Source organism: Myotis myotis, unplaced genomic scaffold (genome assembly GCF_014108235.1).
Source record: "Myotis myotis isolate mMyoMyo1 unplaced genomic scaffold, mMyoMyo1.p scaffold_m19_p_1, whole genome shotgun sequence".
In the NCBI taxonomy this organism is placed as follows: Eukaryota; Metazoa; Chordata; class Mammalia; order Chiroptera; family Vespertilionidae; genus Myotis; species Myotis myotis.
Window position 1 is genome coordinate 165,779,428 of NW_023416313.1, and position 22,218 is coordinate 165,801,645.

The 22,218-nt window shown below is 40.9% G+C and overlaps 1 long non-coding RNA gene across 2 annotated transcripts; it reads left to right on the top strand.

Annotated features, from left to right (window-relative positions):
- Positions 1 to 311: 311 nt before the first annotated feature.
- LOC118664523 lies at positions 312 to 19,456 on the top strand. Of its 2 annotated transcripts, none has more exons than XR_004970343.1 (4): positions 312 to 571; positions 1,491 to 1,676; positions 4,321 to 4,445; positions 19,305 to 19,456. It is a non-coding gene; the product is annotated as an uncharacterized LOC118664523 (long non-coding RNA). The 2 variants fall into 2 exon arrangements; XR_004970339.1 differs by having other exon boundaries at positions 321 to 571; positions 1,491 to 1,611.
- Positions 19,457 to 22,218: the final 2,762 nt, after the last annotated feature.

The following is a 22,218-nucleotide window of genomic DNA, read 5'->3' on the forward strand; positions in this document are numbered from 1 at the left end:
GTTGCCATCTAAATTCTAGACAAATAGAGAAATCTGTGTGGTATGTGATATGCCTTGAAAATACAAAGAAGGCACATTCAGAAACTGTCAAAACCAAAGTTCAAATAGACTAGAGTATAAAGGACGTGTAGGAAATTGCTAACTATTTGGAATGGTACGTTGCAAGTCCACTTTGGAGGGCCCTAAACACCAGGGATGCAATGGCCAGCCATGGAATAATTTGGAGCAAAAAGTAAGATTAGCCCAGCTGGCGTGGCTCAGTGGTTGAGTGTTGACCTATGAACGAGAAGGTCATGGTCAGGGCACATGCCTGGGTGGTGGGTTCAATCCCCAGTGTGGGGCATGCAGGAGGCAGCTGATCAATGACTCTCTCTCATCATTGATGTTTCTATCTCTCCCTCTTTTTTCCTCTCTGAAAAACAAAACATCAGAGCTGAGCTTTGACAAGATTGCTATTAAACTAAATGTCTGTGACAAAGAAGTTCAAGAAGCCATTGTCAAAACACCAGGTAGTGAGCACAGAGGATGGCAAAGGGATGATGGATGGAAATGACAGCAAGAAAATGCAAAGGTGAAGTTGTAAATAATCTTTCTAGGGTGACTTAAGACATTGTAAGATTACAAATGACTACCTGAGACAAAGGAAGGCTAAGATGTGCTTGATGTCATGGGAACTACTAAACTACAACAGTTGTAGGACTAGACTCCAGAGTTCCTGATTTGGGTCTAATACCTCCTTTTCCACCCAGGAAAGATATTAACCCACTTCCCACTCAGGTATGAACACTGAATCAAACATGAGGTCAGCCTTCTCATACACCGCACAAGCATGAAGGAAAGAAACACATTTTTTTGTGACTATTTTCTAATGGGCCAGGGGCTTTGGGGACATATTATGACAGTATACTCATCTACAAGTCCATTGACTTAGTATTAGGAAGGGCATTATTCTTAGAGGAAAATAAAATCCCAAATGTGCCCCGTTTTGAAACCCCAGTGGGATTTATAATGGCTTAACTTGTATTTGACATGAAATATATTTTTCTGGCACCTTAGAGAAGCAGGCAATTTCAGAGGTGATGTTTTGATAAATAGTAGCATAGATCAGGACAAATGACAGGAAGCTCCCATAAAATACTTTGACTAGAGCAAAGGCAAATAATGATATAATCCCCTGCAGCTGTATGTTTGGAACGGAGACGTCCTATTGTGGGGGGGTGATAGGAAAAATAATATTAGAAAGAGACTAATGCTGAATGGCAGTCCTGGGAGATGGGGCCTGTGGGATAATTCTATTATATGTGGAATAATATGACTCAGAAAAAAGAAGGCTACCGTTAACTGAGACTATTTGATTATCCTAGAAGAGATGAAACACTTTTTCATCGTCAGAAAAAAATCAATATACAGCCACAGAAGAGAAGCTGTTTGATGATAAGGCAATAAAAGCTTCAAAGAGTAACTTGAAAATGTTTCCTAATTCATTTCAGCCTAAACTTATCCCGTGCCCTCTCTCGCCGCCCGCCAGCGCTGTCACGGGAACATGTTAGCCAGTCTCCTTGGAATCATTACCAGGTCTCCTTGGAATGGAAACTGTGTCGGACTCCGGGGGTGAGTGGGAGGAAGAATGGTCCTGGCAGAAAGAGAGGAAGTGTTTTTGCAATTTAGAGCCAGAAGTAAGTGCTGACATTGTCTCACATGTGCTTGGGGACAAGGGCACAGGCCAACCGTAACACATCCACTTTTCCCAGTCCCTTGATCAGAGGCGTTTGGCAAGTGGCTGCAGAAGCCACAGCTCCCTCTCCCTCCCTCCCTGAAAAGCTCAGTCCCTGTCCTCCCTCCAGGAAATGTTGAAAGGGGACAGCCTGCTGCGTGGTTCAGCGGTTGAGCATCGACCTATGAACCAGGAGGTCACGGTTCAATTCCTGGTCAGGGCACATGCCTGGGTTGTGGGCTATCCCCAGTGGGAGGCGTGCAGGAGGCAGCCAATCGATGATTCTCTCTCATCTTTGATGTTTCTCTCTCTCTCTCTCTCTCTCTCTCTCTCTCTCTCTCTCTCGCTCTCTCTCTCTCTCCCCCTTCCTCTCTGAAATCAATAAAAATATATTTAAAAAAAGGGGGGGGGATAGCAGACACAAGTCCCACCTTTACATTATTAGTGTAATCCAGAGGGACTCTCCCCGTCTCCCCCCCATGTGTTTGAAGTGAAACACGGCTTTCCGTACATAACTTCTCTGCCTCACTTTAAGAAGCACACCTTTGGGGTGGCGGAGGGGGTGGTGGTGAACATTCACCTCAGCTGACTTCAGGGCTGCAAGCTTGCATTTTTTAGGCCAAAGTAGACAAAGTTAAGTTAAAGGAGCAGCTGCCAGTTGATGCTCAGATAGGAGAAAGGTTGGTTAATCGGGCTGGGCCGCCCGCCCTCGGTCCTCTCTCCCGTCTCACGGGAATGCATGGGGGTTCAGGGCACCTCGGCTGGGCTGGCTGTGCTAGCTGCCTGCCGCTGGGCTACTGCAGTAGAGATGAGTAGCTGAGGGAAAGTTATATGGTTTATTTGAAGAGAGTTTTATTTATGTATGACACAATGTCTTTTTAAAAATGTTTTCATTGATTTTAGAGAGAGTGGAAGGAGAGACAGAGAAGAAAACATCGATGAGTTGCCTCCCATAAGGACCCCAACCACGGACCAAACCTGCAGCCCTGGCATGTGCCCTGACCTGGAATCAAGCAGGCCACCATCCAGAGCAAGGGCTGCTCACACCAGGCAGGGCTGCCTTGCATATCGTTTATTTAGAATGCAAAACAACCACCTATTCGCCGCATTGACTTGTGCTTTCTCCCCAAGACTAACCTACTGGGTCCTGTTATAACTCCCTGAGTCAGCCCTTGTTAGACAATTATCAGTTAGAATACAAATAGGAGGAGGAAGAGAACTAACCTGAAATGCTGTCTATGCTAGCGTGTCGCTTTTACCTGACTGGGGTGTTTTGTAAAGCTGGGGCAGAATTCCTTTTAGGGTGAAAACTGATTTCTTTATTTTTAGGGAGTCAGCACACCATTCTCATGGGCTACCCAGGTATTAAAGTGGGTCCCAGAGGCCAGGGCAGCCTGGTTAGGAGGAGAGGCAGGAAGACTCAGAAGTTGGGGGGGAGGTCCCCAAATGCGGTAGGAGGCTAATGGGAGAAGGGGTGGGAGCCAGTGGGAAAGCTCCTGCATCAGGGATCACCAGGGAACGTATTCTTTTAAATATTTATTATGCAAATTTCAATCAGATACAAAAGTAGAATGCATAGTATGGTGAACCCCATGCACTCAGCACTCACTTTCAGCAATTAGCAACCCGCAGCTGATTTTATTTATTCCATATCCCTACGTACTCCCTCATTCCCAACCCCCAATAAATTATTTTTTTAATGTTGAGATTAAATTTACTGAGGTAACATTGGTTAATGACACCATATACATTTCCGGTACACAGCATTATAACTCAGAGTACCTGTGTACTCTGTTGCATGCTCACCACCCAAAGTCTAGTTTTCTTCTGTCTTTACCCAGTTTGCCCTTCCACTCACCCCCCCTTTGGTAACCACCATTGTGTTACCTGAAATCTGAGTTAGCTTTTGTTTGTTTTGTTAGAGAAATCATATTTTTTGTCCTTTTCCTCCTGCCTTACTTCATTTAGCATAACACCCTCAAGATCCACCCATGTTGTTGCAAATGGCAACATTTCATCTTTTTTTATGGCTGAGTAGTATTCCCACAATGAATTGTTCTGAAACAAATCCAAGACATCGTATCACTGCATGGATCACGCTTTAATCTGTTTGCTGAGCCATGATGTCTCTTCCCTCCTATTACCCAAACTTCAATAAAGATGGCCCCGTACACTGCTCTAGTGCCAGCGGTCTTCGGAGGGGGGCTAATGGCAACAATGCCTGCATTCCAGCTAAAGTGGGTGGAGAACAAGACGGTCCTACGAAGCTTGATGCAGAGCTTCTGTGAATTCTTGGGAAGGAGGGGATGCTAGTTTCTTTCTTTTTTTTTTTTTTTGGATGCTAGTTTCTATAGGAAATTAGAGGAAGGCTGCATGCAGGCCCGTGTGTGTGTGTGTGTGTGTGTGTGTGTGTGTGTGTGTGTGTAATTACTGAAATGAAGAATAACTCTAAAAGACTGGAAGACTTGGGGACAGCCAGACAGCTGACATCTGGGTTACATATTCCAAGTTTCCTTTCCTTGAAAGAAAAGAAAATACTAAATTTAAACACCATCTTTCAATTTTTCCCTCAACAATTTCCCTTTCTGTCTCTTCCGCAAATGCAGTCTCTAGACATCAACGCAAGGCATTTATTCTCCACAAAGCCTTCCAGGCACATGCAATCGCCGGAGAGGAATTGTTAAACAGTCCCAACCCCAATTAAGTTTTCAGCTGCTTTCTGTAACCCTGGGTAAGTTACTTTTCTTTAATAACTTGTGGTGAACCAGCAAACATTACCAGAAGTTATGGAAAGTGGACCTAGATACTCACATAATTCTCCCCAGCATTCTCAAGGGGGAAATGACAACAGAAACAAACAACAATGGAAAATGGGGACAAGATAGAAATGTATATGGTGTCATTAACCAATGTTACCTCAGTAAATTTAATCTCAACATTAAAAAAATAATTTATTGGGGGTTGGGAATGAGGGAGTACGTAGGGATATGGAATAAATAAAATCAGCTGCGGGTTGCTAATTGCTGAAAGTGAGTGCTGAGTGCATGGGGTTCACCATACTATGCATTCTACTTTTGTATCTGATTGAAATTTGCATAATAAATATTTAAAAGAATACGTTCCCTGGTGATCCCTGATGCAGGAGCTTTCCCACTGGCTCCCACCCCTTCTCCCATTAGCCTCCTACCGCATTTGGGGACCTCCCCCCCAACTTCTGAGTCTTCCTGCCTCTCCTCCTAACCAGGCTGCCCTGGCCTCTGGGACCCACTTTAATACCTGGGTAGCCCATGAGAATGGTGTGCTGACTCCCTAAAAATAAAGAAATCAGTTTTCACCCTAAAAGGAATTCTGCCCCAGTTTTACAAAACACCCCATTCAGGTAAAAGCGACACGCTAGCATAGACAGCATTTCAGGTTAGTTCTCTTCCTTGGACTAAAGATAGATTTGCCAGATTAGTAATTACCTTTAACTTTATAAACAGAGAAACTTGGTACTTGATATTTCATTATCTAAGAACCATCGACATAGTTGATAATGGCCCAAATGTGTCCCATGTTGAATACACCTTTTTTGCACACTTGTAGCATGTGTTACAGGTGAGTTATTTCCAGAATATTTTATCTTGAGACTTGTTATTCATATGCTAATGGAAGAGAATATTTTTTCCTTCCACCAAAGAAAATGACATCTTTTCTATCGGATAATCTGCCTTTCTGTTTTAGGAAAAGACAGAGACTCTGAGAAACAAAAATTATAAGCAATATTAAGACAACCTATTGCGGAGAATATTGCTAGAGGCTTTAGAAAATAATAGAGACATCCACTAGATGTCACTTGATGTTTGCTTTTTTGTCAATGTGGTACATAAAGTTCTTTTAAAGAAAACAAACAGTTTTATCTGCAATTATGAGTCCATGGCTCCCAGAGGGTCCAGACTGGCAGAAAACAAGCTGCAGTAACATTTGAGTGAAAGCAGGCAGCAGTCATTACAGGAGAACAATGATTATAACTTTAAGGAAAACCGGGGTGGTTGCGGGGCTTTGCACAATCCCTCCTGGCATCTGGGAGGATGAAGAGAAGCCAGCAGCTTTGCCCTCCTGCTGTGTTTAAAAAAAAAATGAAAAATTGTAATGGAACAGCTACATTTTTCCTATCTTCCATTTTCTTTTTTCTTTCTCCCCATTTTTAGGAGAATGTACCATTTAAAAGTCTTGCCCTTTCCTGAAATTATTTTGGAGCATTTTTAAGGCCAATTTTTGTTTGGGTTCATATTTCTACTCACGAAATTAAAACTGTTTTAATCCATATTATCTCAGTGAAAGGCATGTGACAGAAGTAAATGGGGAAGATGGCTAGAAATTCTGTGAGGGCTCCCTGGGGTTATCCACTTCCTGTATTTGCTCTAAATCTAATAATCAGCTCCAGTAGAGACCATGTATCCTGGGGTTTTGTTTTGTGTAACAGCTATTTGTTTATTTTTTTTAACTGTCATTGTATTTTGGCTTCAGGATGGTTAAATAAGTCTCAGTATTAAGTAAACTTCGCTGACCCTGCCTATTTCCTGTCTTGTCAAACCTTTCCTTGTAAGAATAACAGTGTTCTTTTATTTGGTAGTGTGTGCTGTGATGTTTTTGGCATGCTCACCATTTTTGACTTGCAAAAATTTGTGACCTCAAGTGTGAGAGAGTGAATGCTTGCTTTAGTACCTCATAGGGTCCCAAGCCTAAAACCAGCCCTGCTGCATGCATGCGAGAGTTGCGAAAGAATTATCAGCACATTCATTCCCCAAACATTACAAATAAGAAACAGGGATAGATTTTCTAACTGACTTACTAAAATTATTAAACCGATGAATGCTTGAATGTCTTGCTGCTACTAAACTTACATAATTCCTCAACTTGACCTAGCTGAACAACGACATTTTACTTACTGTGTTCTAACACATTCATATTTTTAAAAAGATATTTTCAAACCAACATACATTATGTGGAAATACTAACTGTTAGAAGAGGAGAAATATCTGTCTGGCTCAATCTTTTACATAGACATTTTGGTCAAATGGATTCTATAATGTAAAAACCACCAAAATCAAAAGTCTCAACCAAGGGTCTCCCCCCACCCCTTTTTAAAATGTGGCTATTTGATAGCATTCGCTCTGTCTTTTGACTTGTCTTCCATTTTTTCACAGTGTAGACATTCTGAGACTAAACACCATGTTGAGCTTCTCTTACTTTTAAAGATTGACAACTGCTGAATATTTATCTTGAAATGTTGAGAACTAAAGGGAACATGAAGAAAGCAGATTGGGTTGATTTGAGGATGATTTTCTGAAAATCTCAGCTAACAATTTTTTTCTAAATATCTGAAGCAGGTAGAAATTGATAAAAATATCACCAGGTCTCTGTTTTTTATTTTTAGTCTAGAAATAGTGTTGTAATAAAGAGCCTATGATAGGTAGTAACAAGTGAAAAATTGAGGACTGAAAAGACCCATTTATCATTCTGGTCTGAAGTGCTTTTCCTCTAAAGGTCTGAAACACAGACTATAAACTCAATTTAATATTGTTTTAAACTTGCCATCAAACTTCCCTCTATTGTTCATTGTCATAAAGTATGTCTTCTTTTTCAGAGCTGCACTGAGAATTTAATATTATTAAGATTTATTCCATTTATACCACATACCTATGTTTTCCTATACTGTAGTACAAAACACTTTTATTATCTTCCTTTTATAGAAATAAAAATGAAGTACAGTAATACTAGAAATTGATTTATCACCTTTTTTACTTTTCAATGTAAAGCTATAATATGACATAATAAAAATGAAAAGTATTTTAAAAATTAAAAACCAGAATGTTTTTTAAAAACCCTTCAAATAAAGAATATGAAAACCCAGAATAAAACCCATGAGTTACTGGCAGTCTTAGCTCCACTGTGGAGTCATTGTGGGTATGGGCCTTGAATTCAGACTGCCTGGGTTCAAGCCTTACCTCCGCCACTTACAAACTGTGAATTTGGGCAAGTTAATTAGCCTCTTTGTGCTTCAGTATCCCCTTCTGGTAAAGTAGGGGAAATTATATTTTTCAAACCCTATTTTTCAAAATGTCTAGCACAGGGCTTAGTCCTGGTAAGAGTTCAGTAGGATCTATTATCATTATCTTTATTATGAAGCCAGACAATTATGTCTTTACTGACTTTGGCCATTTTTATAATATCTGCCATGTTTGCCTGATGAAAACTTTGTGAAGAGTTGAGTGTTTGGGGTCAAAGTTGTGTCACTAAAGCACCTGGAAGTACATTTTGAATTTGATTTGTGATTAATTCTACCACCTTAACACAAACGCAAAAATAAAATTGTTTTAAATTATTCATGTTTGTAATAAAAAAATATTTCAAAAAAGTTTGTTACATATATACAATAAAATATTAGTTGGCCATATAAAAGAATGAAATCTTACCAGCATGGGTGGACCTGGACGGTATTATGCTGAGTGAAATAAGTCAGTCGGAGGAAAACAAATACCATATGATTTCACTTATATGTAGAATCTACAGAACAAAATAAATGAACAAAATATGAACAGACTCAGGCACAGAGAGTAAAGTGGTTGTTGCCAGAGGGAGGGGGACTGGAGGACTAGGTGAAGGGATTAAGGAGTACAAATTGGTAGTTACAAACTAGTCATGGGGATGTAAAGTACAGAATAGGGAATGTAGCCAATAATCTATATATATTAAACCCTAATATGCAAGTAGACCAAACAGTAGAACAACCAAACAACTGAATAACCAAACAACCGGTCACTCACTATGATGTGCGCTGACCACCAGGGGGTGCGCGCGGAACTTGGCAGGTGTCGGCAGCAGGTGGCAGAGCATGGAACATGGCAGGCATTGGTCATGGTGGGAGGGTGGAGCAGGTGAGTGGGGCGCCAGACCAAGGCAGGGCACCAGTCGCTGTCATCAGGGCAAGCCACTGGTGGTTACTGAAAATCCTTTGCTCCCGTGGGTCGTGGTCCCGCTCGGCGCTCACACCTGCTCCTGCCATGGGAGCGGTCACTTGCTCCCACAACTGGTGCCCAGCACTGGCCCCGATCGTTCGGCACTGTCAGCGAATGTGAGCAGCGCCTGCCAGCCCCCATCACCCCTCAGGGCTTCTCCACCTCCCTCTGCTCCTGCAGGGCGATCGGGGTGGCAGCCACCTCTTGCACCTGCTGCTGGCGAAGGTCCTGCTCGCACCCACAGCGAGCGCCAGCCCCGCTCCCACCCGCTGCTGGAGCCAGCCCTAATCGCTCTGCACCATCAGCAGGTGTGAGTGGGGTCGGTGCCATCAGTGCATGGGAATGGCATTGGCAGGAGCGGGGCTGTTGGCAGACAGGTGACCAGGGGCCGCAGCTGGAGGAACTGGGTGGGGGCACGGAGGATGGGCCGAGACCCATCCCTGTGCCCACCACAGCCTCACAGCCCACAGGTCCTTTTAATGTGCACGAATTTGTGCACTGGGCCCCTAGTAATAACTGTATGGTAAGGTGGGTTCTGGAAATATTGGAGGGAACACTTTGTAAAGTATATGATTGTTTAACTACTATGCTGTACACATGAAACTGATATACATAACATTGAATGTAAAATGCAGTTGAAAAGTAGAAAAAAATTGCTTTAGAACATCTATTAATCTAGAGATAATTTGCAAAACTATTGTTAAATAATTGCCTGTTTTAGAGAGAATGAAGTGAGATAGTGGGCAAAGTAAATTATATCCACTTGCCATTCATTCTTTTTTTTTTCAAAATTAGTCTAGCCCGGCTGGAGTGGTTCAGTGATTGAATATCGACTTATGAACCAGGAGATCATGCTTCATTTCCTAGTCAGGGCACATGCCTAGGGTTTTGGGCTTGATCCCCAGGAGGGGGAGTGCAGGAGGCAGTTGATCAGTGATTCTCTCTCACTATTGATGTTTCTATTTCTCTCTCCCTCTCTCTCCCTCTCTGAAATCAATAAAAATATATGTTAAAAATCAGTCTAAAATATCACCCGTATTTGTAAATCATTGACTTGTGACAAACATAAAAATATTCCCATAACAGTCTTACTACCATATGTAAGATTGTTTAGCAATCTTAATGCCAATGAATTAAAAGGTCATATGATTAGATAAATCATCTGATTAAGAGTAGAGCAAATTAAGTACTCTGGTTCTACTGGCAGCAGTTTGGTCTAAACAAGAGGGCTCATCAAATATGCAGCTGCAGTATTTACAGCAAACATATTGAGCAAACTAGTACAAATGGAATACAAATGATGAAATTCAGACATCTTAAAGTGATCACTCAGTCTCTCTTCAATCCAGATGCACACCAGAATATATTTTTTTAAGTTTGTTGAGATTATGGAATTCTTCTGTGTTTTTCTTCCACTATGTGACATTTTCCACCACCATTTGATTTGAGTTTGCAAGGCCAGCATCAGAGATGTGCTTTCTTTCCTCCTGGGACAAGCTTGCAAGTCCAGTGGACCTCCACTAGATGCAATGGTGCCCCTTGAAATCACATGTCTGTGTCCACACAGGCAGGCGGCCTCAGGAGTGATAAAAAGAGTCAAAGGTTGTATAATTTTTCCCTCAATTACACAATTTTATATGTTAAGTGCACTTAGAGATAAGTGCAACATTTATCAGACTTCCTACTGTCTCAGAATAGAAAAAGATCTTAAATTTTGAACTTAGGCAGCCTTTTCAATCTCCCACAGTTATTCATATTCTCCTCAGACTTACTCCTCATACATATGTACTTAAAAAAATAATCTGTTTTGATTCTTATGACCATTAAATGAGGTGGAACATTATTTTCCCCTTTTTTTTGTGGGATTAGTCAGATGAACTTTTTTTTTTTTTTTTTTTTTAGTTAAGGTATTACAAATGTGTCCTCATCCCCCCCATTAACCCCCAACCTCCCCCCCCCACACACACACTCATGCTCCCATCCCCCCTGTTGTCCATGTCCATTGGTATGGCTTATATACATGTATACAAGTCCTTCGGTTGATCTCTTCCCCTTACCCCTGCCCTCCCCTACTTTCCTTCTGGGGATTGATAGCCTGATTGCTGTTTCTCAGTCTTTGAGTCTGTCCCTTTTCATCAGTCTATGTTGTTCTCTATAATCCACAAATGAGTGAGATCATGTGGTATTTATCTTTCTCTGACTGGCTTATTTCACTTAGCATAATGCTCTCCAGTTCCATCCATGCTGTTGCAAAAGGCAAGAGTTCCTTTTTTTTTACCGCAGCATAGTATTCCATTGTGTATATGTACCACAGTTTTCTAATCCACTCATCTGCTGATGGGCACTTAGGCTGTTTCCAAATCTTAGCTATGGTGAATTGTGCTGCTATGAACATAGGGGTGCATATATCCTTTTTGATTGGCGTTTCTGGTTTCTTGGGATATATTCCTAGTAGTGGGACCACTGGGTCAAATGGGAGTTCCATTTTTAGTCTTCTGAGGTAGCTCCATACTGTTCTCCACAGTGGCTGCACCAGTCTGCATTCCCACCAGCAGTGCAGAAGGGTTCCTTTTTCTCCACATCCTCTCCAACACTTGTTGTTTGTTGATTTGTTGATGATAGCCATTCTGACAGGTGTGAGATGATAACGCATTGTCGTTTTGATTTGCATCTCTCGTATAATTAGTGACTTTGAGCAGGTTTTCATATGTCTTTCGGCCTTCTGTATGTCCTCTTTCGAAAAGTGTCTATCTAGGTCCGTTGCCCATTTTTTTATTGGATTGTTTATCTTCCTTTTGTTAAGTTTCATGAGATCCCTGTAAATGTTGGAAATTAAACCCTTATCGGTGGTATCATTGGCAAATATGTTCTCCCATGTAGTGGGTCTTCTTGTTGTTTTGTTGATGGTTTCCTTTGCTGTGCAAAAGCTTTTTATTTTGATGTAGTCCCATTTGTTTATTTTCTCTTTAGTTTCCATTGCCCTAGGGGCATTATCAGAGAAGAAATTTCTTCGGCATATGTTTGCGATTTCGCTGCCTGTGGATTCCTCTAGTATTTTTATGGTTTCCCGTCTTACGTTTAAGTCTTTTATCCATTTTGAGTTTATTTTTGTGTATGGTGTGAGTTGGTGATCTAGTTTCATCCTTTTGCATGTATCTGTCCAATTTTCCCAACACCATTTATTGAAAAGACTGTCTTGACTCCATTGTATGTTCTTGCCTCCTTTGTCGAATATTAATTGGGCATAGTGGTTTGGGTTGATTTCTGGGGTCTCTATTCTATTCCATTGATCTATATGTCTGTTCTTGTGCCAGTACCAAGCTGTTTTAAGAACAGTGGCTTTGTAATACAGTTTGATATCTGGTATTGAGATCCCACCTACTTTGTTCTTTCTGAGGATTGTTGCAGCTATTCGGGGTCTTTTTTAATTCCAGATGAATTTTTGGAACGTTCGTTCTAGATCTGTGAAATATGCTGTTGGTAATTTAATGGGGATTGCATTGAATCTATAAATTGCTTTGGGTAGTATGGACATTTTGATGATGTTGATTCTACCAATCCATGAACACGGTATATTCTTCCATCTGTTTATGTCTTCCTCTATCTCTTTTTTCAGTGTCCTGTAGTTTTCAGCATATAAGTCTTTTACCTCCTTAGTTAAGTTTATTCCTAGGTATTTTAATTTTTTTGGTGCAATGGTAAATGGGATTGCTTCTGTAGTTTCACTTTCTGTAAGTTCACTATTGGTGTAAAGAAATGCCATGGATTTCTTAGCATTAATTTTGTATCCTGCTACATTGCCGAATTCATTTATTAAGTCTAATAATTTTTTGATGGAGTCTTTAGGGTTCTGTATGTACAGTATCATGTCATCTGCAAATAAGGACAGTTTTACTTCTTCTTTTCCAATCTGGATGCCTTTTATTTCTTCTTCGTGTCTGATCGCAATGGCTAGTACTTCCAGTACTATGTTGAACAGGAGTGGTGAGAGGGGGCATCCCTGTCTTGTTCCTGTTTTTAGGGGGAATGGTTTTAGTTTTTGCCCATTGATTATGATGTTGGCTGTGGGTTTGTCATATATGGCTTTTATTATGTTGAGGTATGATCCCTCAATTCCTATCTTGCTGAGAGTTTTTATCAAGAAAGGGTGTTGGATTTTGTCAAATGCTTTTTCCGCATCAATTGATATGACTATGTGGTTTTTCTCTCTCAATTTGTTTATGTGATGTATCACATTTATTGATTTGCGGATATTGTACCATCCTTGCATCCCTGGGATAAATCCTACTTGGTCATGGTGTATGATCTTTTTGATGTACTGCTGGATCCGATTTGCTAGGATTTTGTTGAGGATTTTGGCATCTATGTTCATGAGGGATATTGGCCTGTAATTCTCTTTCATTGTATTGTCTTTATCTGGTTTTGGGATTAGGGTGATGTTGGCTTCATAGAATGAGCTGGGAAGTGCTCCTTCCTCTTGGATCTTTTGACATAGTCTGAGGAGGATAGGTTTTAGGTCTTCCTTGAATGTTTGGTAAAACTCCCCTGTGAAGCCATCTGGCCCCGGGCTTTTGTTTGCTGGAAGCTTTTTGATTACTGCTTCGATTTCCTCCATAGTTATTGGCCTATTGAGATTTTTAGATTCTTCCTGGTTAAGTTTTGGAAGGTTGTATTTATCTAGGAATATGTCCATTTCCTCCAGGTTGTCTAGTGTGTTGGAGTAGAGTTGTTCATAGTATTTTCTAACAATCCTTTGTATTTCTATGGGGTCTGTTGTTATTTCTCCTCTTTCATTTCTGATTTTGTTTATTTGGGTCCTCTCTCTTTGTTTCTTGGTGAGCCTGGCTAGAGGTGTAGCAATCTTGTTTATCCTTTCAAAGAACCAGCTCTTGGTTTTGTTGATCTTTTGTATTGTTTTTTTGGTCTCTATGTCGTTTATCTCCGCTCTGATCTTTGTTATTTCCTTCCTTCTGCTTACAGTGGGCTTTTTTTGTTGCTCTCTTTCTAATTCTTCGAGTTGTAGAGTTAGGTCATTTATTCTCATTGTTTCTTGTTTCTTGCAGTAGGCTTGTAGAGCTATGAACTTCCCTCTCAAGACTGCTTTTGCTGTGTCCCATAGGTTTTGGATTGTTGTGTTTTCATTGTCATTTGTTGCCATGATGTTTTTTATTTCTTCTTTGATTTCACTGGTGACCCAGTCGTTGTTTAATAGCATGCTATTTAGTCTCCATGTGTTTGATTTTTTTGGATTGTTTTTGTTGTAGTTGATTTCCAGTTTTATGCCTTTGTGATCTGAGAAGATACTTGATATGATTTCAATTTTCTTGAATTTGAAGAGACTTTGTCTGTGACCCAATATATGGTCTATCTTTGAAGATGACAAATGTGCACTCAAGGAGAATGTATATTCTGTGACTTTGGGGTGAAATGTTCTGAAGATGTCAATTAATTCCATCTGATCTAGTGAGTCATTTAGGATTGATGTTTCTTTGCTGAGTTTCTGTTTAGAGGATTTGTCCAGTGGAGATAATGGGGTGTTAAGATCCCCTACTATGATTGTATTGCTGTCAATCTCTCCCTTGATCTTCTCCAGAAGATTTCTTACGTATTTGGGTGCTCCTATATTGGGTGCATATATATTTACCAGAGTTATTTCTTCTTGTTGGACTGCTCCCTTTAGTATTATGAAGTGGCCTTCTTGATCTCTTTTTATGTCCTTCACTTTGAGATCTAATTTGTCAGATATAAGTATTGCTACCCCGGCTTTTTTTTCACTTCCATTGGCCTGAAAAACCTTTTTCCATCCCTTCACCATCAGTCTGTGTGCGTCTTTTTTTGTGAGGTGGGTTTCCTGTAGACAGCAGATATATGGGTCATGTTTTCTTATCCACTCATTTACCCTATGCCTTTTGACTGGGGAATTTAATCCATTTACATTTAAAGTTATTATTGATAGAAACTTGTTAGTCGCCATTTTTGTTCTTTACCGCTGCGTTCCTTCTTTGTTTCCTGTTTTTTCTATTTACAGCAGACCCTGTAGCATTTCTTGCATTGCTGGTTTGGTTGTAATAAACTCCCGTAGACCGTTTTTGTCTGTGAAGCTCCTGATTTGACCCTCAATTTTGATTGATAGCCTCGCTGGGTATAGTATTCTTGGATTCAGACCCTTCCTTTGCATGACTTTGTATATTTCATTCCATTCCCTTCTTGCCTGATGTGTTTCTGTTGAGAAATCGGTCGCTAGTCTGATGGGGGATCCTTTGTAGGTAACTTTCTGTCTCTCTCTGGCTGCTTTTAAGATTCTTGCTTTGTCGTTGGTGTTTGCCAATTTAATTATTATGTGCCTTGGTGTCGGTCTTTTCGGGTTCATTTTGTTTGGGACTCTGTGAGCTTCTTGGATTTGTGTGAGTTTTTTCCTCCCTATATCAGGGAAATTTTCTGTTACTATTTTTTCAAACAGGTTTTCTATTCCTTGCTCAGTTTCCTCTCCTTCTGGCACCCCTATTATTCGGATGTTGTTTCGTTTAGCATTGTCCCAGAGTTCTCTTAGGCTCTCCTCCTGCTTTTTAATTTTTTTTTCTAGAAGCTGTTCTGTTTGGGTATTTTTTTCTACCTTGTCTTCTAGCTCGCTGATGCGGTCCTCTGCTTCTTCTAGTCTACTGTTGATGCTTTCTATTGAGTTCTTTATGGCAGTGATGTCGTTTTTCATTTCTTCTTGGTTTCTCTTCATTTCCTCTTGGTTCTTCTTCATTTCCTCTTGGTTCCTACACATATTGTTGAATTGGTCTTCCATTCTTTTCATCCACCTTATGGCCATTACTCTGAATTCTTTCTCTGACAGGTTGCTTGCCTCCATTGCCTCCATTTCGTTTACTTCCTTTTCTGATGATGCCTGTTTTTCTCTCATATTTGGGTTGGTTCTTTGTTTCACCATGATTTCTCTTCTCAAGGTGTTTGGTTATGTAGTTCTCTCTCTGCTGCGCTGATTCAAAGGCACAAAATACAACACAACAAGGCACAACGTACAAGGCAACAAACTAAATGCATTCACGATATTAATAACCCCAAATAAAGGTGACCCCCCGAGCGAAGAGAATTAGGGGATATAGAAGAAAAAAGAGAAAAAGATTAAAGAGAAAAATAAAAAACAAAAAGGAGTGCCGAAATGAGATTGGGAAAAGGGAGAGAAGAAAAAAAACAAAAATACAAAAAAAAAAAAAAGTAAGAGAATGAAATAGAGGTGGGGAAGAGGCTATTTGTATGGGGAGAGCGAGGGATTGGAAATTAGATATATAAGTAGGGTGAAATTTAGACAGTGGTTAGAAAGAAGGAATAGGTAAAATCCAAAGCAGGAATAGGGTAAGAGAAACAGGACAACAAAAGGGGAAAAGTGAGGAAGAGAGTTTTGGCTTAAGGGTAAATGTGAGCTAGAGAGAAATGATGCTAAAGGAACGATGAAAATAGTGTGTATAACACTAATCCCAAAATAAAATAAAGAAAAATTAAAAAAATAATAAAAAATAAAATGACACTTGAAAAAATGGTAAAAGGATAGCAATAATACTGGTTAAAACAATGTAGTAATTAAAAAGGTAAAATCAAGTGATGAAAAAAATAATAAAATAGGTTCTTAATGAAATGGTGGAAAAAGAATTTAAAAAAAAAAAAATATATATATATAAAAATATTCGGAAGTGAAGGTGCTTCAGATCTTCCACTCTTCTTTTTGGCATGCCTCAGTCCTGCCAGGCATTCAGGGAAGTGTTGAACTTCCCTGCGATACACTGTCCCTCCGTGCAGTAAACCACAGACCTGATTTTAAGGCAGCTTGTATTTGTTTACCAGACTGCCTTTATTTGTGATCGCAGAAGAGACAGTTTGTGGCTCTGCCTCTGGGTGGCAGTGTGTCTGGATTGACCTCCGAGGCTATAAGTCCTCTCTATCAGTAGGGTTTTTTTTTTTTTTTTTTTTTTTTTTTTTCCTCTATGGTATTGGGAACTGATTCAGGAAAGACCACTGCCCAGAGCTGGTTCCTTGCCACTGCCCGCTGTTTCCCAGGCTCCCCAAAAAGAACTTTCCCCTACAGGCTCTGTGAATGACCCCAACTGGGGAATCCCATGCACTGGGTTTAATAATCAAATGCACGGATCTAAGGGGAACTGTAACAAGAGCCTGATAGTTGTGCGAATTCGCAAGCCTCCACCTTCCAGGTCTGCGCACAGTCTCCGCGCGCAGTCTCCGCGCGCTCACTCGCCCCTGGCACCAAGCAGCCAGCAGATTGGCAAAGTCCAAGGCTGCTCCCTTACATCCAGTCTAGCTATGGGCTCATTTTACGCGTTCCCTTCTGCCAGCAGCCCTGTGGGGCCCCTTCCCCACTCGCGGGTCACGCTGGTCCCAACTGCTGCAGACTCTGTGGGGCGCAGATTCCGTCCCGCGCGCGCGCGCGCGCGCGCGCGCGCGCGAGCTCGGTCCTCCCTCCAACCCGAACTGCAAACCGCACCTTTAGGGGGTGGGGTGTCCAACCTTTCCGTGAGAAGAAGCAGTGCTCGTCTGAGTTCAGGCAGTGACGCTGCTTGAGATCCCTTGTTTCCAGGTTAGTAGCTGGTCTCTGGATGCCGGCAACAACCACCCAAGATGGCGCAGTCTCCGCTGCTTAGCTGGCACACCACGAGAGGCTTCAGCCGCAGTCTCCAACCGTCCTTTTTTTCCTGGGGGTTCTCGGTCTTTCCTAGCTGCAGACAGTCTCTCAGCTGAAAATCCTCTGCCTATTCGGGCTGCATGTTACCCGTTTCAGCTGCTCACCCTTATCTGCTCCAGGACAAGGCACAGGACACGTCCGTTTATACCGCCGCCATTTTTCCTCCTCTATTTTCCCCTTTTTAATCTAAATGACTTAAACTATGACTCTCAGGGGAATCCTACATCTTTTGACCTTTTAAACAAATTCTTTTGATTCTACCATCACCATGCTTACAGCGTGATACGTTATGATGTACCCCCAGACTTAACTGGATTTAGGAACTTTCTTAGGGGTTGCCTATCTTTAGATCAAATAAAAAACAAAAAGCCTTTGTTTCACCAAAGCATTACATTATCCTAGTCTTCATTCCATTAGGAGAGACACGCTATTTCCTACATAGAGCTTATCATGGCAAAGGCCCTATTTGCACTTCCAAAAATACCGCTCTTTTTGACTTTTTCAAGTTTCGACAGGAATTTTAAAAATGAGAATTTTGAGGTAGCAATAGCATGACAATCTTAAGATGGTGCATTTGCAAATACCAACATATTCAGAGCTTCTTCCCCTTTTAAGTACCTTTGGAGACATTTATAATTGTTTCTCCATCTGTCTCCCTGCCTCCTCTCCCAACAGCTCTTACTTCCCATTTAGGCATCAGTGTGGATCTAGGAAGGTTGTGTCCACTAGGGGTTCTAGTGCATTCCTCTCTGGCCAATGATTGATTCAATAGTAGGCATGTGACTTAAGCCTGTCCAATGGGAAAAATCTGGGACTTTTGCTGGGCACCATCAGTCACAGATGCCCACTCTTTCCCAATGGACTTGAATGAGGAAAGATTAGCCCCAACAGACAGTACCAGCATCTTAAAATGAAGAGAGGTGCCAGCTGCAGGATGGAGCCAACACGGGTGTGTGAAGCAGAAAGCAACAGAAGGGCTTGGATACTTGGTGACCTCTTTGATGCAGCCTTGTCTGGAATCTCTCTACCTCTAAGCACTTTAGAGGAAAGAAATACATTCTCTTTTTTATTCTTTAAGCCACACTGAGTTGAGGTTTTTGATTCCCTACAATTTTTGCATCTTAACAAAAACAGTACCTATTTTTTTCCACATTAGGGCTCTACTAAGCCTGCAGAAATTGCAGGGCTCGCCTCTTCTAGGTTCAGGGTGCCTCGTTTTAATGGGACCATGCTCCTTTTAATGGAACCAAATTTTTTAAAGGCACATTTAAATTGCACAATCAGGATGTAAAATCATGACAAAAAGTGACTACATCTAAAATATTCTAAACCCTGGTACAATATCATTGTGCTATTAGCTGTGATGGAGCTGAGAATCAAAATGTGTTTTGGAATGAGTTATTTTATTTTAAACTAGAGGCCCAGTGCATGAAATTTGTGCATGGGTAGGGTGTTTATCACTAATTTATCATGTGTTTATCATTAATTCCTTCCCAAATTCTTCTATGGAATACTGATGTTCTCTTCAATAGAGTTGAACACTGAGATAATCTATCAGTTTCTTTTTCCTTTCCCTTTTTTCTAGATGCTTCTCTCTCTGGTCTCTGCCTCTGCCTCCCACCATGACTGACTGCAACCCAGCCTGCTGTACAGCTGCCATCCTGGGAATCTTAGGAATCCCCTTTATCTCTGACCTCGGGGGATTGCCTGTCACCTGGATCCCATGCATTCCTGCTTTTGGCTTTATGCCCTCATTTTGGTGGATCCAGTCTCTTCTATTTTCTTTAAGAAAATTATTTTAGATGAGGTACAACAAACATAGTAAAGTGTAATAAACTTAAGTGTCCAGTCCAATAACTATTTTGTAATTATTCTTGTAACTACCATCCAGATCAAGAGATTGACTATCTCCAGCACTCTGTGGGGATTTCTCCTGTCACTTCCCAATAATACCCTACGCCACCACCCCCAACAAGGCCATCACTAGTCTGACTTCTATGACCATCAATAGTTTGCCTGTTCTTGAACTTCATATAAAAGAATCATAAGGTATATAGTCTTATATCTGGCTTTCTTTTACTCTTCATTAAGTTTAGAGAGTCATCCATGTTGTTGCAGGTACCAGTAATTTATCTTTTGTTTGCTTTTTACTATGGTATATAGTATAAATGTAAAGTGTTTGGATATTATGGTATAACTAGTGGCCTGGTGCATGAAATTTGTGCGGGGGGGAGGGGGTTGTCCCTCAGCTCGGCCTGCACCCTTTCCAATCTGGGACCACTGGCTCCTAACCACTCACCTGCCTGCCTGCCTGATTGCCCCTAACTACTCTGCCTGCTGGCCTGCTTGCTCCCAACTGCCCCCCCTGCCAGCCTGCTCGCCCCCAACTGCCCTCCTCTCCTGGCCTGATCACCCCTAACTGCCTCTGCCTCTGCCCCGCTACCATGGCTTTGTTTGGAAGGATATCCGGAAGGTCTCCTGGGAGGTCTCCTGGTCTAATTAGCATATTACCCTTTTATTAGTATAGATTACAGCTGCTACAAATAGTCTTGTACCCATCTTTTGTTGAACACATGTGCTCATTTCTTTTGGGTGTATACCTAGGAGTGGAATTGCTGGGTCACAGGGTAGCCACTAACTTTTTGAGAAATGATGCAGTTAGAATTATTTTTGGTAGGTTATGTATTGGTTAGGCCAGACTATGCTACAAATAAGCATCACAACTTATGGTGTCATTTATCAAGTCTCTTCTGACTCAGACAAGTCTGCTGGAGGTCAGGTAATCCTGCAGGGCAGCTGTCTCTCCTCTGGCCTTCCAGTGATCCAAACTGCTTCCATCCTCTGGCTCTACCATCTCAACATGAGGCCTCTTCAGAAAGCATGGCACTCACATCTCTCTCTTTAATGCTTTGGCCAGGATGTGGCACACATCTGCTCACAGCCACTTGATCAGAACACGTGGCCTCGCCTAACTGGGAAGTGCAAACTTCTGGGTTCCAGGAAGGAAAAGGGAAACAAATATTGGTGTGAGTAGTGCCTGCCACATTTCACATACCTGGCAATACCTCTGTTCTAATGTCATATAGAATGAAAGTTTGTCCAGGTGCTAAACTCTAGGTAGAAAATAATTACTTTCTTTGGAGTCATTTCCCCATTGTCTTTTAGTTTCCGGTACTACTTTTAAGAAATCCACCACCACTGTGATTCTTTATGTTTTTCTCTTTGGAAGTATTTAGGTTTTTCTCTATCCCTCATATTTGGACATTTCACAATGATATGCCTTGGTGTGGATATTTTACGTTTTTATTTTTTATTATTGTATTTTTGTACTACTTTCTGGAAGATTTTCTCAATTTTACCTCTCAATTATTTTATATTAATTTAAAAAATTGTTTCTACTTATATATTTGTAATTTGCATATCTTTCTTGTTTACTTACTATTCTCTTTTTATTGCATCCTGTTGTTTAATGCATGCAATAACTGTTAATTAATAAAAGTTTCTTTGAAGTTTTCTTTTCTTGCATTGCTTCTCTTTCCTCCATGGTTTATTCTCTCCCCACCCCCACTTTTATTTGTAGTTGCTTTTGATTTTTAAATCTTTTGTATTAGAGGATTTTCTTATACACCTGGAGATATTTGGCTGCCTGTTTACATCTAGGTGTCCAGGACTAAAAAGTTGACTGGAAGCCCTTTGTACTTGGGAAGGACTTACCATCTAGTGAGGTTCTCTGTTGAGTGATGAGGTGGGACCCAGGCATTCATTGGGTGACTTCCATGTATTGGTAGGGACTGTACCTAATTGTATTGTCAGTATTGGTAGTTTTTTGTTTTTGTTTTCTATTGGGGCAGGTCACTTTCTTCAAAGAAGAACTTGCCAGTCTCCTCCATGGGGAGTATAAGGTTGGAGTACATTCATGGAGCTAAGGAAGCTAACTCTCACCCTTCAGAATGTGGCTGTCATTGAATCCCATTTCTGTTTAGCTCCCTGGTGTCACTGAGTCCAGAACCCTGCTGGTTCAGCATCTCCAGAGAGCGAACATCTTGTTTTCTCCAAGGACAGGGGAGAGATACTCACCTGGCTGTGGGGCAAAGGGGAGGGTCCATAACTTATGCAGACTTTTGACTAATTCTTTGTCTTCTTGCTCCACTCATTCCTTCATCTTCATAAGCACCAGGGACCATAAATTCCTGACCTTTGGAAAGTAAGAAGAACTAATCTTGCTTCTTCTTGGTTTCCTCTTTTTAGGTTTTATTAGGCTTTTAGGTTTTATTAGCTTTCTCTGTTCTGCTCATTCAGCTATTCCTCTTCTCTCAGCTTCCCATCTTCCAAAATATAGCTGATAGTTCTTGTCTAATGTCTCCTCTCCCATACTTTTTATCATTGGAGTTTACACCTTTATTAATTTCCTCACTGTCATTTCCAGTAAGTTGTAGAGAAATTTTACATAAATGCTTTCTAAAAATTTTTCCATGTATAATTTGATTCAATTATTTTCTAAAGCTAAAATATAATCATATCACTCCTCTTTTTAAAATCTGTTCATCTGCAGCATTAATTCTAACCTTATGTTAGCACACAAAATTTCGCATGATGTGACTCTTAGTCACTTTTCTAATCTTAACCCCACAATCCAGCATATAGGATTATTAGCTATTTTTCAAACATGTCTGCCCTTTCTTATTTTCAAAGCCATGCGTAGACTGTTCCTATCACTTGGAATCTACTTTTCTTCTTCCCATGAACATCTACTCATACTTCACCTCCCCTCTGAGGCATACTTTGACTCCTCCAGACCAAAATCA